Source organism: Pipra filicauda, unplaced genomic scaffold (genome assembly GCF_003945595.2).
Source record: "Pipra filicauda isolate LSUMZ 115617 unplaced genomic scaffold, ASM394559v2 scaffold324_size1259732_pilon, whole genome shotgun sequence".
In the NCBI taxonomy this organism is placed as follows: Eukaryota; Metazoa; Chordata; class Aves; order Passeriformes; family Pipridae; genus Pipra; species Pipra filicauda.
The window spans coordinates 199115-215332 of record NW_024104448.1 but is presented as its reverse complement, the minus strand read 5'-3'; the positions used below and the strand labels follow the sequence as shown (position 1 = coordinate 215332).

Below are 16218 nucleotides of genomic sequence, written 5' to 3'. Positions count from 1 at the left end.
TTGAAATGCTGCTTTAAGTGATTATGTATAGAGCTCTCTGCCTCTTGAGAAAACATTAGTTTACATAGCAAACAGCTGTATATATGTGTGTATGTATATATACTGCCACTGCAAGAACTCTGAAAGAACTTTGTGCTGAGATTTGCAAGACTATTCAACACAAAAGTTTGCCAAACACTGTACAAAATATATATTGTAAATTATACCAAAACCAACAATGATATTTTTCCCCCTTCATAAGCCAAGTATCTGTTTTTTGGAAATATTGTTACTAGTATTCATAGGACGTCAGTGCCTGAAGTTCCCAGGTGAGATTGATAGACATGTATTCCAGCCTAGAAGTGTTTACAATCTAAGTATTCCATGACAGTATTGCTATAAGAAAAAGGTTGAAATTATGTTATTACATATAGTTTAATACATTTTTTGTTTGTAGAGCAAATGCCAACAGCACTTGTAGAAGAAATATGGTTATGTTATGATTCAGTGCTGTTGGGGCTGGGCAGTAGCAAAGAATATGTAAATTTACAGGGAGGTAATCTTTGTAAGTACAGCCAAGTCTTAAGACAGAATGCTTCTGTGAAAAGGTTTTACTAAGATGTGGTCATTTTGTTGTGATGTCTTACTCAAAGGCTGGTTTAAATGTAATGAAATTATGGCAAGAATATATGCATCCTCTGTGACCCATTAGCGTGGTAACAGTGGGTGTAAATACTACTTGGTTCTCACATACCCCTTCTCAAACATGACACTTCCATGATCTGTACCAAAACCCCCTGGCTTTTGTAAGATGAAACCATTATAGAAGGGAAGAGTCATCTCAAGATGAAACTGTTGGGTGCTGGCTGGACAGGCAGCTGTAAGGCCTGACCCCCCTGTCTGTATCTGGTCTACTGTGACAATGCCAAGTGTGCCTGGGAAGCACACGTCATGGAAAAAGGCTCTGGATAGGCAAGATAAGGTGGCTTAATATGCAGATAGTGGCCCCATCAAAGCTTCTGAGGATGGGATTTAGCTGAGTTACTGCTGTACTCTGATGTTTTCTGATGCAAAGAACAATCTTTTGGGCATTCCTAGCCAAGAATAGCCAAAAATAAGTTAGAGACTGCAGTAATTAACTGTAGAAGCCAGAAATTAGGGAAATTCAAAGACCAGAAAAAATGTTTTCAAGGCCAAATGCTACCTTCATCCTTTTTCTGATTTTGTTGAAGCAAAATTCAGGGAGAATAGATAACTGGGTTCCGGATATTTTGAGACATGGGATATTGTGTAAGGAAGCATGTATAATGCATTGCTATGGTAATGCTTGCTACTGTTGGTATCTTTTATGGAAAAAAAAAATTAAATTCTGTAAAAGTGTAGTTACATAAGCAACTGTTACTTCAGTCACAAGAGCCTTCTAGTTATCTATAATGTCTTAGAACTTGTTATATTTTCTATTTTGTGTAGCAAAGAGAGTAATTTACAGAAAGCGAGACTTAATATGGATGAAAATGCAGATTACCCTGAGCTGAGCAGGCTACTGAAGAAAGAGTCTGGTCTTTATTATGAAGCCCTATACTAACAATACAATTAACTATGGTGTCTGATATCTGCTAATGTGCCAACACTAACAAGAAATTACAGTAACAGACTGGAAAGCACTTTTAATGGTATTCCTAAAGTGGAAATATTCAAAATTACTTGGGAAAGACACCTGTTCTGACATCTTTATTTGCCTTTCCCTTCTCATCCTTCATTTCTCTTTTACACTTCTTTCTCCTGCTGACTATAGTCATGGCTTATCTGTTCCAGGTTCCAAACTGAGATAAGCAGCTTCCTGTCAAATAAGCCAGTGCTGCTGGACGAATTGACCTTGACATGACTGCTGTGAAGCCAAAAGCCACAAGCTCACTGCTAAGAATTGTTAGCTATGTCAGTGCTAATTTTTATCATTGATGCATGTCATAAAAATGTCAGGTGGTAAAGACACACATGAGTGCAGTCCCTTGGTTCATCAAAATCTAATCCTCTTGAACCTTTAATAAACATTTGGGATCAGATATAATCTAAATAAAACCTTTTCTGTACTCATATTACCTGTAGTATTAACTCCCAGTTTACAAAACATATTAGCACTGAAAATACATGCAAAATTAGGGATGGCATCCTCACAGCAGTAATACTGGCAATGACTTGGACATACCAAGTAGCAGGTGTTTGGAGGGTGCCAGTCAAGGTTTTGTCTCAATAATTACTAGCAAGAAATGGCTGTTCCTCTTTTTCTTGATCCTTGATTGCATTGGCTCAATGCATCCTCTGTTGCAGAATACACTCTATGAGGATGTGCATAATCCATGAGAATTTTCTCTTATGGATTCATCACACATAAATTTCATCAGAAGAGCAGACTTTTTTTTTCTATTTTCAATGCCACTCCAAATCATTCAGATGTGGAGAAAAACATGACCATTCATGAAGGAGCTCTGTACTCCAAGCACATCATAAAAGCTCCTTTGAGAACTAACTTCTTCTCTAAGTAATCATTGGAAGCAGGAAAATGTGAGGTAGAAAAACCTATCCTCCCAATTTCTTTCCCCAGAGAAAACACATGTTTTTAGGAGGGAGATGGAAGCCTGTTAGCCTAACATTCAGAATAAAGGGAATTAATTTGCACATACAGAATTGCTCTGTACAGAATACGGGGTACAAGCAATCTTGCTTTTTAAACACACTGCATGGCACTGGCAGCACTGAGGGTTGACTGGAATGCTGCTTTATGTTTTTACATGGGAGTTACCACATCAGTAAAGATTATTACAGGTAAGTCATTCCAATTATGTTTGAAGACTGTCATGTGTGGATTACAGTGATAATATTTCCTGTTCATAGTTCAAGGCATCTCACTAGAAATGCGTATATTTCAGTTTCTGTAAATATATTTTTAAGTGTTAAAAATTTAATGAATGACAGCAACATGACAATCCTGCCTGATACAGCATGGGCTTACTGGATTTACTATGGTTTAAAGGTGTGGCTTCTGTAAAATGCTAACTGGTGCATTCCGATACGTGTTCTCAAACTCCAATAGCCCTCATTTCTGCCTTTGGAGGGAGCCTCTGGTTATTTGGAACTGCCTGCTCAGAGTTGGTTGATTTCATTCATCTTACAAATTACTCACTAACAAAAGATGAACGAACAATGGCACATCTAAGGACCTTCTCATTTGGAGGACCTCTTTGGCAGTGTCTCCCTGCCACTGTCAGCCTGGTCTGGCATTTCACCTCACCAAGAAGAGAAGGAATCTTGACAACGGGGATCCAACTTACTGTGGAGTCGTTTTCTCTTTCCTTCTCCTGTTCTGTCACTGAACAAAGCACAGTTAGCCAGGACCTAACAGCTCCTTGGACACCTTTTAGAAGCAGTGGGTGCTGTCATGTTCACTGTTCCTTACATCAGCTTAGTTTCCCATACTTACATATTTGATCCTTTAATTCTCACTCTTCTTTTTTCATTTTTTATTTCTTTGCCAGAATAAAGAGTTCCAACCTGTGAAAACCATTTTGTCCTATGTGTTTGTTCATCGTTGCCTTTCTCTGAACTTTTTTCAGATATTATCTAACATTTTCAAGATGCAAGCACCAGAACAACACACAGTGTTCCAGGTATGAGCAAACTGTGGCATTATAGACTGGTATAATTATGTTTCCTGCTTTTGTTCTTTTTAGCTTTTCTAACAAACATTTGCATTTTTGGATTTGTACCATGCACGGAGTTGATGTTTTTATGAAAATGTCTACCTGTCGCAGTTCCAAACTTTCACTTCTGAATGGTAACAGGCAACTGAGAGCTCATCACTTTATTCATACAGCCAAGAACACTTTAGCCCATGTACATCATTTCACATTTAGCTACACTAAATTTCCTCTACCATTTTATTAGCCCATTATTTACTCTTAAGGCCCATTTACAGTTCTGTGCATTCAGCTCTCACACATCCTACATTGAGTAAAAGCGTACGCTCAGCAGACTCTTCCACTTCACTGCTAAGATTGTTTTCCAATCAATTTTTGAGTTTGTTAAGAAGAATCAATCCCCTGCAGAATTCTACTGGTGACTTCTCTCTATTGTCACTCTGCTCACATGGTTGAAGGTTTGAGAGCAGGCATGATTATGGTGCTGGGGAATGTGGCATTCAACATGGGTCTGTAAGGGTGCTGGGGAGCTCTGTGCTCCCTCACCTTGGACTGCACGCATGAGAACCGTTCACAGTGCTGCACTATGCTCTGTCTCTTGCACTGGGATCCTGCACCCCAGCAAGAGCTCATCAACCTGATCTGTAACTTCATCTGTGCCTGGCATGCTGGTCATGTGAGCGGCTTATTTGGCATTTCCCAGCAATGGAGGACTATGCGACTTCTGCCAAGATTCTGCATTAACTGTGGTCTTCTTGATTTTTTCCTATATGCAGTCCAGACTTATGGTCTTTGCCTATCATGTGATTTGACCCCTATGTTAAACATCTCCCTTCATGTGATAAGATACATGTAAGGAAGAATAAAGTTCAGAAGTCTAACATTGCATAGAAGGTAGAACACTAATAGTCTTTGCCAAAGGAATGCATCAGGGCATGGAAAAAGTATTTTAGAGCAAAGGAAGTTTAACAGCACATAGCCTTGTGACCCAGTAAGATAGGACCCAATACAGCAGTTCAGTAAGGAAATTATATAGATGATGAGTAGAAAGGCTGTGGAAATATGATTTGGATTGATACAGGCATGCAAAAAAAGGAGCCATGAACAATCTATTGGAAGTGAATACGTATTTCAGCAATAGTTAGCAAAACAGATAAAACCTGAACTTTTAAGTAGCTATTGGGTTTTTAATTTGGTTTGGATTTCATGGGTTTGATTTATCACCACAGTGCATTTAATTTTGCTATTTCCATATGGAAAGTGAGTATGAATGTTTCCAAGTCTGCAAGGAATTCCAAATTGTGAAAATTATCGTATCTCTGAATTTGGGCTTGTACTTTTCACTGGTTTGTGTTTGGATGCCGTTTGTTCCTGTCTGGGGAGCACAGACTCCAAAAGAGTATTTTGTTTTCCATGTGCAATGAAGCAATGGAAGTATTTGTCACTGTGCCTTTGAAAAATCATAGTTACATTTGTATGGGTTAGTAGGTAACATACACTCATTAGGGATGTTAGCAAATCAAACCAAGAAATGCTTCTAAACACCTTACATGTATCCTCTCTATTTGTGTGTGGGTGTATATTGTGTGCAGGAAAACTGGGCAAACAAATCATTATGATATTATTACAATTGTAAATAATCATTCACAGCTGCAATGTCAAATAAGCAGCCAAGGAATTGTACTGTGGTACAGTACCATCTAGTGGCCCAATGGAACAGGGCTTGATTGGAGACTGGTACTGCAAGTGTTCAGTATTAACTGCCAAACGCTGCATTGTTGATGCTTCATCATCATATTATTATCATCATCATCATTATCATCACCACCATCAACATCATCATCATTGTACAGAAAGCATCCTTCTAATTTTAATAGATATGTAACTTACTGGGCAACCTTGAAAATCTAGATAGACACCTTAGTGGCCTGGCTTGTGCGTCCAGCTACTCAGACACAGCTTTTTGAACCCTGTGATTGTGATACTCAAAAAATGTATTTTGAGTTTTAAACCCAACGTTCTCTTTTTGAGATTTTTTTTGGTCAATTACTATTTCACTGAGTATTTATTGCAAATAAAAGTAAGTTCTATCTCCAGAGCAAAAAGTCTAAGAGAGTTCTAAACCATTACTTTACAAATGGTATGGGAAATGAGAAAAGGCAAATTTACTACATTCATTCAACAAGCTTAATGCTGTAACACCTTCTCATTCATCCTGTACTAGTGTGAGTTCACTTTTTGTAACTCAGTATTTTTAATTGTTAGAAAACCAGTTGTTGTAGTTACTTAGCCAGATCATAAGCTTTGCAGCCTAAGACACAGTAGAGATAATCCAGTGGTTATATGATGAAATAGTAAGAAGTTAAATAGAAACTTACATTTATAAGCATGAGATTGCTATCTTACAGAAACAATACAAGTACTTATTTTGTGACTCCTAGACTATAGTGCCTTCCCTAATAATGGGGTCTTGTCCCCAACAGTGCTGAGGTAAAGGCATGAATTTAATTTTTTTGATTGTAGTCCCTGTGCTCTTACAAAGTCTCTGAAGGAACCCAAAACACATGCAAAAAATTACATAAACATTCTACTATCTAAATTACTAATGATGTTTAGAGGTGTCAGATGCCAATATACAGCTCTTCAAATAAAGCATAAAAATCTGGCTGTGGCTTAGCTCTGCGCTTCTTTCTGAATAAATCCTGTTTACGTGATTTGTACACATTATTTTTTATTATCTAAAGCAAAGCAGAGACTCTGTTCTTTACCATAGAACTTACAATTAGTGAAGTTTTGCCACACTTAAACTTTTTTCCCTCTCCAAAGTGTTGAATTTCAAATGTTAAAAACTGATTTATTTAAGAACTGTAAAATACAATTCCAATAGATTCAGAAAGGTTCTACAATGGAACTGAACTATTCCAAAATTTAAACATAAGTGGGAAATCCATCAATCAGACTTCAAATACAAATTAGTTACATGCACTCTACAGTGTGTACCGCACAATCATAAACCATTTAGACGAAAATGGAAAAGCTGCATGCAAAAATCTCTTGTTGCTCACAGTGTGAAAGTAGATAGCTTGTTTTAAAACAACTGCAAAAATAGCATCTGATTGTCACAGTTTGGATGTTACTTATTCTGATAATTTATTTGACAGCCATTGTGACACAGTCTTTTCTTGGGAAAGTAACATATATGTACTATTTTAGTTCTCAATCAATAAGAGAAATAAACTGTTGCTAGAGGAGAAAACAGAAAGAAAGTCTGAGGAAAATAATTAACTATTTTCTTTTATGACATCTGCATGATTTTCATAGGGCCAGCACCAAATGTCCAGGGATGCTTGAGAGATAAAGTAGCAAAGAAAAACCCAACCAAAACAAACCCATCAAAAAAAATCCGAATGAACAAAAACTGCCAAAATCAAAAAGAAACCCCCCAAATCCAAAATAAGGGTGTTGAAAGCAGTACTTATTTGAGGTCTTATTCAGGCAATTACTGACCCAACCTATAATTCCATTCATTTGTCTTAATACAAATGCCCTCTTTTGAAGAGGGTATTCTGAGAAAGAAGGTACAGAAAGGACAATAAACAGAAGCATGGACAATGTTTTCTGGTCCAAAATCAGACCATATCCTTAGCATTGACTTACTGAAGTCATACAACGTGGTACTTCTGTCTGGTATTTTTCTGAGTGCATTTGTCAATAAGCTGCTTGCCTGGGAAGTCCTAGGCCAAATCACAATATGCAAACCTCAGATTTACTCTATTTCATTTGTGTTAAAGACCATATTTTTATTGTAGTAATCAGAAATGCTGGAGCCGTCTCAAGAGGGGATATTGAGAAAGTAGAGTGGGGTATCCTTATTAGGGCTTTCACCTTTAAATGAAAAATTGAGTGTGAATCCACACACCTTTTGCCTCTGTAGTTTTATTTTCTCTTTGTCCGAAGTACTGACTGAACATAGCAATGGCTACAGTTGGCTGATTCTTAACTAACAGGGTCATCTTAGTGTTTAGAACTGAGGGGATTTTGCTCTTCCCAGACCATCTATTCTGCAATGGTAAGACTTTGATAACTTGTCTACACATAAATATAAAAACATAGCTTTACAATTGCTATGTAACTGTGGAACTTCTATTATTATCTGTAGTATCAAAGTACTCTAACTTACCGTGATGCTCCCACTAACATCATCTGGAATTTTGCCACTTACTTCAGACACGGGAAGTTCTTGTCCTTAAAGTGTCTGTGTGTCTGACATTTTTCTATCATTGAGAAAAAAATACAAAGGATTGAGAATATTTACAAATATTTAGGAAAGGGCAGTAAAGCCATCTTCCACTTTCTCCTTATACTCATCTCTTCTCATCTAGCTACTGCTATGTATTTCTAGTTACCTTTATGCTCCCTACAGTCCTGCATGGTTGTATTTATGTTTGGTACTTTCTGTCTCTGACAAGTTGCCTTGTTCATAGAGGCCCTGCAACTGTGGTTTGTAAAGTGCGTGTCTGCAGGATACACATTGGTGGCACATTTGCTTTGCTGCCAGCTTTATTGTTTTCTTCCAAAGTGGAGTTGTCTTTTTCACAAATTGTTCCAAGCACTCAAGACTCTCATGTCCACAAAGACCATGTTGCCTCTGGTGTTTGACACAGGTGTGGCACTTAAGAAAAAACTAACATAGGTCAGTTAGACATTACATTTTTTTCCTAAGTGTCAGCATACAACAGAAGGCTGCTGGTGCTTTTTTAACCTGGTGTCAAGATATATTTTTTCTTCCAGGACACTGGTGTTGAAGTAAATCGTGTGCTATTGCACACCAGTTTGTCATTGAGTTTTCTCTTTGCAGTACAGATAACTATTCCCTTCTTGCTGCATGAGTTCTGGAGCTACACTAACTTCTACACTTCACACTGATACACCCCAGAGAGAGTATAGCTTCAGCATCTTTTTTTTTCTTCTTCCGGGTTGTATGCAGAACTGATGTTCCATATGCTTTTTGTCAGGTGGAATGTTATGTAACTATCTTATAGTGAGACTACTTGGCCCTGCAAATACTGATAGTGACATCTTTTATATCTGGTTGAGGTTTTTTGAACTCTCAAGCATTTCCAGCATAGGCTGACCTCAGGAAAGCTTTCCTACTTGGCTACTACTTCCCTAATGTGATTCTTTAGCTGCAGGCACTTCTTAATTGGTTTGGTTTTGTAAGTGAATTGCCTTGCAAAGTTAGAGGGCCAGTGCTACAAAATTAATCTGTTTAAATCCAAATGGCACATATTCAGATTATGAATGACTACAAGTCTCCTGGAAGTCCTGTGAATATCTGTGCAGAAAGGAGTTCTGACTGGGATTTCATTAGCTGTGTGTATATCTGCCCATACTATATTGTATCAAGTGTCTTCATACTCTATTACCATTTCATGTTTCACAGCTACTCAAGGTGAACCGAACCTCTTACAACCACAATTTTTTCAATCACTTCACAGTCATTAATTTTTACTACATTTCTAAAAACTAGTGTAATCCAGACCATAGCCGAAATGTAACAAAATTAACCTAGACCTGCAAAGGTATTAAAGCCTCCAGAATCTACTGTTTATATGTTACTGACACACCAAAACAGCAGGACAGCTTTTAACTGCTTTTAAGCATTTTTCTCAGAATGGCTTAGGTGAACACGTGTAAATTACCTACAGTATTTCTAATAGCTAATGAGCTATTGAGAACAGTAGCCCATTCTCAGCTAGATTCCTTATTGAATTTGGCAAAGAATTACTCCAAACACACAACTGCAAATGCCTGAACTGAATAATATCTACATAAAATGTAGCATTTTAGGACTTTCCAAGGTTTTATTTGTCCTCTCTTTAGGTGTAAATCTCTGAAGCAGGGACTTAAATCCCAGTATCCCAGAATGTATCAGGTTACATGCTGTTCTTACATAGGTCTTCCTCTGTTTCTATTCCTCTTAAAATAAATGAAAATAACAGTAACTGTGATATTAACTTAGGTTGTCTCTCACACTCCAAGAAAATTTAGAAGTAAAATGTACTTATCGTATGTACTTGAACACTGAAAACTAGCAGTGTCATCAATGCATTACATCACTAATGAATATCTGTAGTAAAGACCAGAGGTGACCCCCAACATAAATCAGCATCCAAAAATCAACATCAAAAATGTTTGTTATAAAAGTGGAATTGTAGTTTACAAATGCCAAGTCAAATCAGATGCAAATGAAACACTTTTTGAAAGCATCAGTGGTGTACTTCACTTACATAGAACTAAATCACGAGAAATATTTGGATCATAAAAGACATCATGACAGTGATAATTTTAACCTGTATTTGTTGAATGATTGATTCAGTTGTTCCTCAGCAGAAAGGCTTCCTTCTTGGTCGCTCATCTGACAGGTTTCATGAAGCTCCATCCCTGCAACAGTTCTCAGTTTTGTTTGCTCTGGTAACACTGGGAAATTCATGTAGTCTGGATAATAATAAAAAAAATTCTCTGATGCATTATTCAGAATAACATCTACAGTTTGATGTAATTCTGTCTGTGATGTTGCACTTGGATAAGTGGCTGTTTTAGGTAAACTTTTGACTTTTTGTATATAAGGTTATTTCCCTATTCATATTTACAATAGACCTGAAATGTACAGGTCAGACAATTTATAGGTATTTTGGAAAAAACCTGCAATTCTTACTCAAAATAAAATTCTGCCTGGACAATGAAGAACTGACTTCCTACTGTATCATATGGGCAAGTAGTAACCAAATGTTTCACCCATGAAATCATTAGGAGCTTTGCTTTATACTATAATGAGAACTGTAAGTAGAAGAATCAAGTCACTAGTGCCTTGAGGCATAAATGCAGCTATAACACCCCTTAAATTACTGTAGGTGTAATTCTTTGAAATAATGAGATGAAAGAGTTCAAAGTGGTGTTAAAACAGTTATATGCAAGCAACAGTACATCCTTCACTGGACACATTTCACTAGCACAGTTCACAGTTTTTGCAGTGAGCTACATCAGCCCAGAGACTGAGTGACCTCTTGGAATCCTGCCACGTTTCCAGCACCTGTCAAATGGTTCTTTCTGTAGGGCATGCAGACAATGGAAACACATTAAAATAACCATATCTGCCAACAGGGGCAGGTCCAGAGAACAAAAATTGGCCCCCACTGTACATGCAGCTGATCAATAACGAGGATTGATTCTATTCTGTGTGCTCAGTCAGCCTGCCATAGTGTCTTTAACAAGTACAGTGGACAGGATGGCATAACTGCTCCATTAGCTGGGGTGTTGATGCCACATAGCACAACCACAGCAATTTCTCATCATGCATCTAGACTGCATGCCTTCCATTTGAGTCCTTTGTCCTATCAGTCAGCTATTACAGGGTAGAGAGGAAAATTTTTTTAATGGAAACAATGAACAATGCTCTTTTTCATCATATCTTTCTGTGTACCTTGTAACACAGTTTATCAAAATCAATCTATAAAAATCCACAATGCCAGACACATAATGCATTTTAATTGAATCTGCAACATATGCATGCATGAATTTATACAGATTATTTGCATGAATTAATGTGAATATATAGCATGTAGGTTTTTTGCCTGCTATCCAGTAGATTATTATTAGCAATAACAGATTCTAAAACTAGCTTTGCACATTTGATAAATGCCACTGGGGGAGGGGAAGGAGGAAAGAGTGTAACAGTGGCTGAGCTAAGGCAGCCTAAGGCATTTTTCTGCCTACACAAGGCACAGACAGACAGAATGGATTGGGGACACTGCTCCAACAGTATCTTTTACTCTTTTGGAAATGTGCAGCATTGGCTTTCTCCTTTTTTCTCTGTATCTACTATGATGTTGTCAGGGAGACAGAGTCCTTGACTTACACCCAACTGCTGAGGCCATCACCCTTTATAACTATACCCCAAACCTTGTACCCACTGGAAGATCTAAATCTGTTCTGTGACAGGCCCCTGCATGATATGTTTAGGTGATATAGAATAAAAATCTCCTTCTGTGTCTCTTCAGTTAACTCAGAGGAAGCCCAAACTTCATTCCAAAACGTGTATTACAAAAGAGCTGGCTTTATAATGTATTTATAACCCATTGTATTTATATTTGTATGCTTTTTTAAAAAAATTATGGCATAAAGAGGCCCTGGGTAGCCTTTTCATAACATGGTTGTCCGTGAAGTATATTTTATATTTATTAAAAACCCCAACATTTGTGAATCTCCTTTGATTTTCTTGTAACTGACATAAAACCTTACCGTAAATTGATCTCAAAAAGATACATGAAATGGGCATCTTTCATAATTGAATTAGGGTAATATACCTGTTGCCTTCTCAAGTAATTAGAGCTCTAATTGTCAATTTTAAAAGTAATCAGGTTGTCAAGAGAGAACACAATCTACAGCTATTTTAAAGGTCAAAATAGTTTTAGATTTCAATTTTATATATTTATTAAAACTCTTACAGTACTCAGACTTACTTTTTTATTTATAAATAGTTGTAATATTAAGGTGTTTAAACCTCGTTCTGAATTGATGGGTAAAAGATATGACTATTTTAATTAAATTCTAAAAGGACATTCTGTATATAACCTTTGAGCACAACCCTGAAGTCATTGTTGAGAAAAACTCTAGCTGACTTGATAGACTGAAATTTAGAATATAACAGACATAAAAATAAAAATAGCTCAGTAAGATATAATTGTAAACGCTCTGCACATATTTTTCCACATTATCTTTCCTAATATCTGGGAAAACATTGATCCGCAAATAAGTACGAATATTGCCTGATTTCTAAATAACATTTTGGTTGAATTCAATGGCATTGTTGATATTTATTAATAATATCTTTTTTCATGCAGTTGCTTACAGATAGATATAGTAAATAACGTGACTTACAAGAAAAATGTGAAATGAGTCACTTACTTGGGCACTATACCTACAGAACTTCTCAATCTATTTTTAAATATTTTAGAAAAGGAAAGGGAACTAAACGATCAGTTACATTTCTGAGCTAAGTGTTATCAGTAATACTTAGAAATCCTATCCTGACTTTTATTTATTAGTAGCAGCAATTTGAATATGCAACATTTTGTTAGCAGTTTAAATATTCAAAGTATAACAATAAAAGATATTTAATATTTTTTTCTTAATAGCAAAGAACTATCAAGACAGCAAATACTCTCTCCGATTTAGTGCAAGAGAGAAAGTAAACACTAATTATAGCAAATAACTATTAGTGTCAAAGGATTCCAAGACATTGCCAATATACACTTAAGCATTTCAGAGCAGACAGTGACCTTACCTTCATAGCCAAGGAAAAAGCACGTCAGCAAGTTAGGACTGACCTCCTCCAAAATGGAACAAAAGGCAGAGAAAGCACCTGGGCCTTTTAGAGAGAGTTTATCTAAAAAATATTCAGTTCTCTTCCTGTAGCTCTCCTGGGACCAAATGTCTTTGTATTCCTCCAAGGAAAAGACTCTCTTGTAAACCAAATATGACAGCACTTTCTTCACATCCAGCTCTTCCAGTATTTTCTCTCTCTGATTGCTTGGGATTTCAGAAAGCCACTTACTCCTGTTTTCATTTTCTCTTTTGGTAGATTTCGCACAGTTATAAAACCAAGATTTGGCTGTTCTTCCAAACATTTTGATACTTAAAGAGAAAATAGAGAATTCTACTTCTGCATTTATCGTGCCGTATTCAGTATGCAAAATAAACATAATGTGGATGGCTAGAATGCAAATACATACTGATGTCTGTAATTATTGTAATTCCAATGGAATAAAGAAGGCCTACATACAAATTATAAAGAAATCTAGCTCAATGCCTGCAGCCTCCTAAGAGGATTACATTACACTAATTAGCCCTTTACAACTGTTAACAGCTTCTGAACCGTAATGATGAGACTGAGAATTGCTTAGTTACTGTTACTTTTTAATTCTGTAACTGATCTTCAAAGATATGCCTTTGCAAAAAATAATTCATTCTAGAAGACAGCTGGCAAACTGAAATCAAACTGAAATAATCTGTACAAGCTGGTACAGGACATAACCTAAAGCTTCTTTTGTACACTTTAATTTTATATTCCTCAGAGGCCATACCCAAACCATAGTACAAATGCCCTCCACTTCTCATTCTTTCATAAAATATTAGCTTTAATATGCAATGGAATTACACATTCAGAAAGCAAGTTTCTATAAATATTTAGTAAACCTTTATGCAAAAGGTAAAAAAAAAAAGGTTTCAGAATAAGACCCTTTTTTGTGAAGATAAATACATAACTGTTAAGAATAACATTTCTGCATGTTTAGATCTTTATGTTGTTTCCAAGCAAAATAAACCATGTAGTGTCCATTCCACAAGCCAGGTTGACAGTGAAGATTACTGCAATCCCAGTGGAGGTGTTCTGCCACTGATAATCATTCATTGGGGATCACACATTACATAACCTCCCTTATGCAAATGCTCCTTAATACGTGGACTTCTTGGTCTTGTTTTTATACTTTCTGTCAACATAAATTCCCCATGTAGAAAAAGTATGAGTACTTCCTGCCTCCTCCTGCTGTTTCTTGAACTATTTTTTCTAGTTCCATTACTTCCAACATCATGATAGTGCATCCATGGCCTTGCCCTTGTGGCCTTACCTGCACTTTTCTTAAGAGTGGTTTATCAGTTGTGCAGCAAACAAAACCATTTTGCCAAGCTCTTCGGCAAAAAAGTTTTATGATATTTTCTATCCTGATGATCTGAAGATGCGACCACTGTATCCTCCTGTCAGGCTTCTTCTGCTTCTGAAATTTCAATTATTCACAGTCAGCATTAAAGTTGACCACTGTCCATGTAAGAATTCAGGAATTTTTTTAATTAATAATATGACCATCCAAACAATTAACTAGCCAGGCTTCATAGAATTGTTTAGCAGCGTTGCCTGTCACCCTGTGGTTGTTTGCAGATACAGCAAGCCTCATATGTTACACATCATCTGGAGTAAGGAAGAGTGGAATTATGTGTTATTTGAAGCTGTATTAATGGTCCTAGTTTAGGGTGTTATGGTTTATTAACCATAGCAGTGAGATTCTCATACTTCTGTAATCATCTTGCATCTACTCAGGTAGAGCTACCATGCATTCCATGGCATCACATACCACACCAAAGATGACCCGCGGGGGGAAGAGAGGTGGTAAAAGGCACATTCTATCCCAACCATGAGCCAGGTAGTACAGCTAAACAAGGGTCATTGCAGTCGGCAACTTATCTGGCACTTCTTCTATGCGGCCTTTGAAAGTAAGGGCTCCTTTATAATACTGGTTCTTAAAATTCCCTCTAGTTTTTCAACCTTCATAGAGGTAGTACAATTTTTTTTCTCTTCAAATTGTTTCTCTCTCAGAAGTTCTACTACTACTAATACAACAATATCTCAGGAGGTAAAAGATCCTGATAAAGCCTGGCACTCCACATATGCTAGACAGCATCCTATGACTCAGCCTTCTCAGCCTCTACAACTTCTGATGGCAAGTTTTTCTATTACTTCACTAAAAGCTAGAGCAAGCACAAAGTTACAGGTTTTGGGTTCATAAGGCAGTGCCCAAAGATGAAATAAAGGAGGATGTAACCTGCATACATTTTTCAGAGTTTAATTTTAAAAAAAACAAATCTGTGTTTATTTTATTGTGCTGATAACACTGGTTGTAATCAATATCCTAAACAGAGTAATAAATTCTGCACAGTAGTGAATTTGGAAGTTAAAAAAAGCAGGTAACCTGTCAAATTAACAATGAAATTTATTTCTAACAGAAGCTATAGGTTATATCTTATTTTTACATATGTCCATAATGGTTCTGACCATGACAGTCTATCCTTGAAGATGCATGACCTTGTTATAGTCAATGATGGACATAAGTGTCAGCAAGCTGCATCACTTCAGAAAAGGAAGGAAGAATTGGTGCAAATGAAAAATGTATATAGGTATCAGTTTGCTGAGGTACATTCTCAATATACCTTAAATAATAAAACTAATTTAAAACCATCATTAAAAGGTTTAGCTGGGGTAGAATGACAAGCAGGATTAACTACAGAGCCATTAGACAATTCTGGGGATTCATGGGAGAAAAACCAGTACTCTGCATTGAAAATGCAAAGAAAGGTTAGTATAATACGAATGGTTAATATAGGCTGGGAACAGTACTACACACAGCAGTTATCCAGGGTAATAACAGTTTGAAATTTGTGAGTATATAGTATATAGGACTGTCTTTGGACTTATGCACTGAATAACTTACTTTTTTTTTTTTTCCTAAAGGACTACAATGTTTTGAGCCAGAAATGTCCCCATTAGTTTTGTTGGTAAAAGAATATATCCCTTTGATCTCAAATATCTTCTTAAGAAGTCTTAAAATCATATAGAATGCGTGGTATCATAGGAAATGCAGCAAAGTGTGGATAATAACAAAATTTGCCTCTCTTCCTTCTCACATACTGTGTAGTTATTTCCAGTAATGTA

General features: G+C 36.6%; 1 long non-coding RNA gene across 1 annotated transcript; it reads right to left on the bottom strand.

Annotated features, from left to right (window-relative positions):
• Positions 1-6581: 6581 nt before the first annotated feature.
• LOC113998110 lies at positions 6582-14538 on the bottom strand. The gene is made up of 3 exons (XR_003544337.2): positions 14363-14538; positions 13021-13370; positions 6582-10172 (listed from the first exon to the last, which is right to left on the bottom strand). It is a non-coding gene; the product is annotated as an uncharacterized LOC113998110 (long non-coding RNA).
• Positions 14539-16218: the final 1680 nt, after the last annotated feature.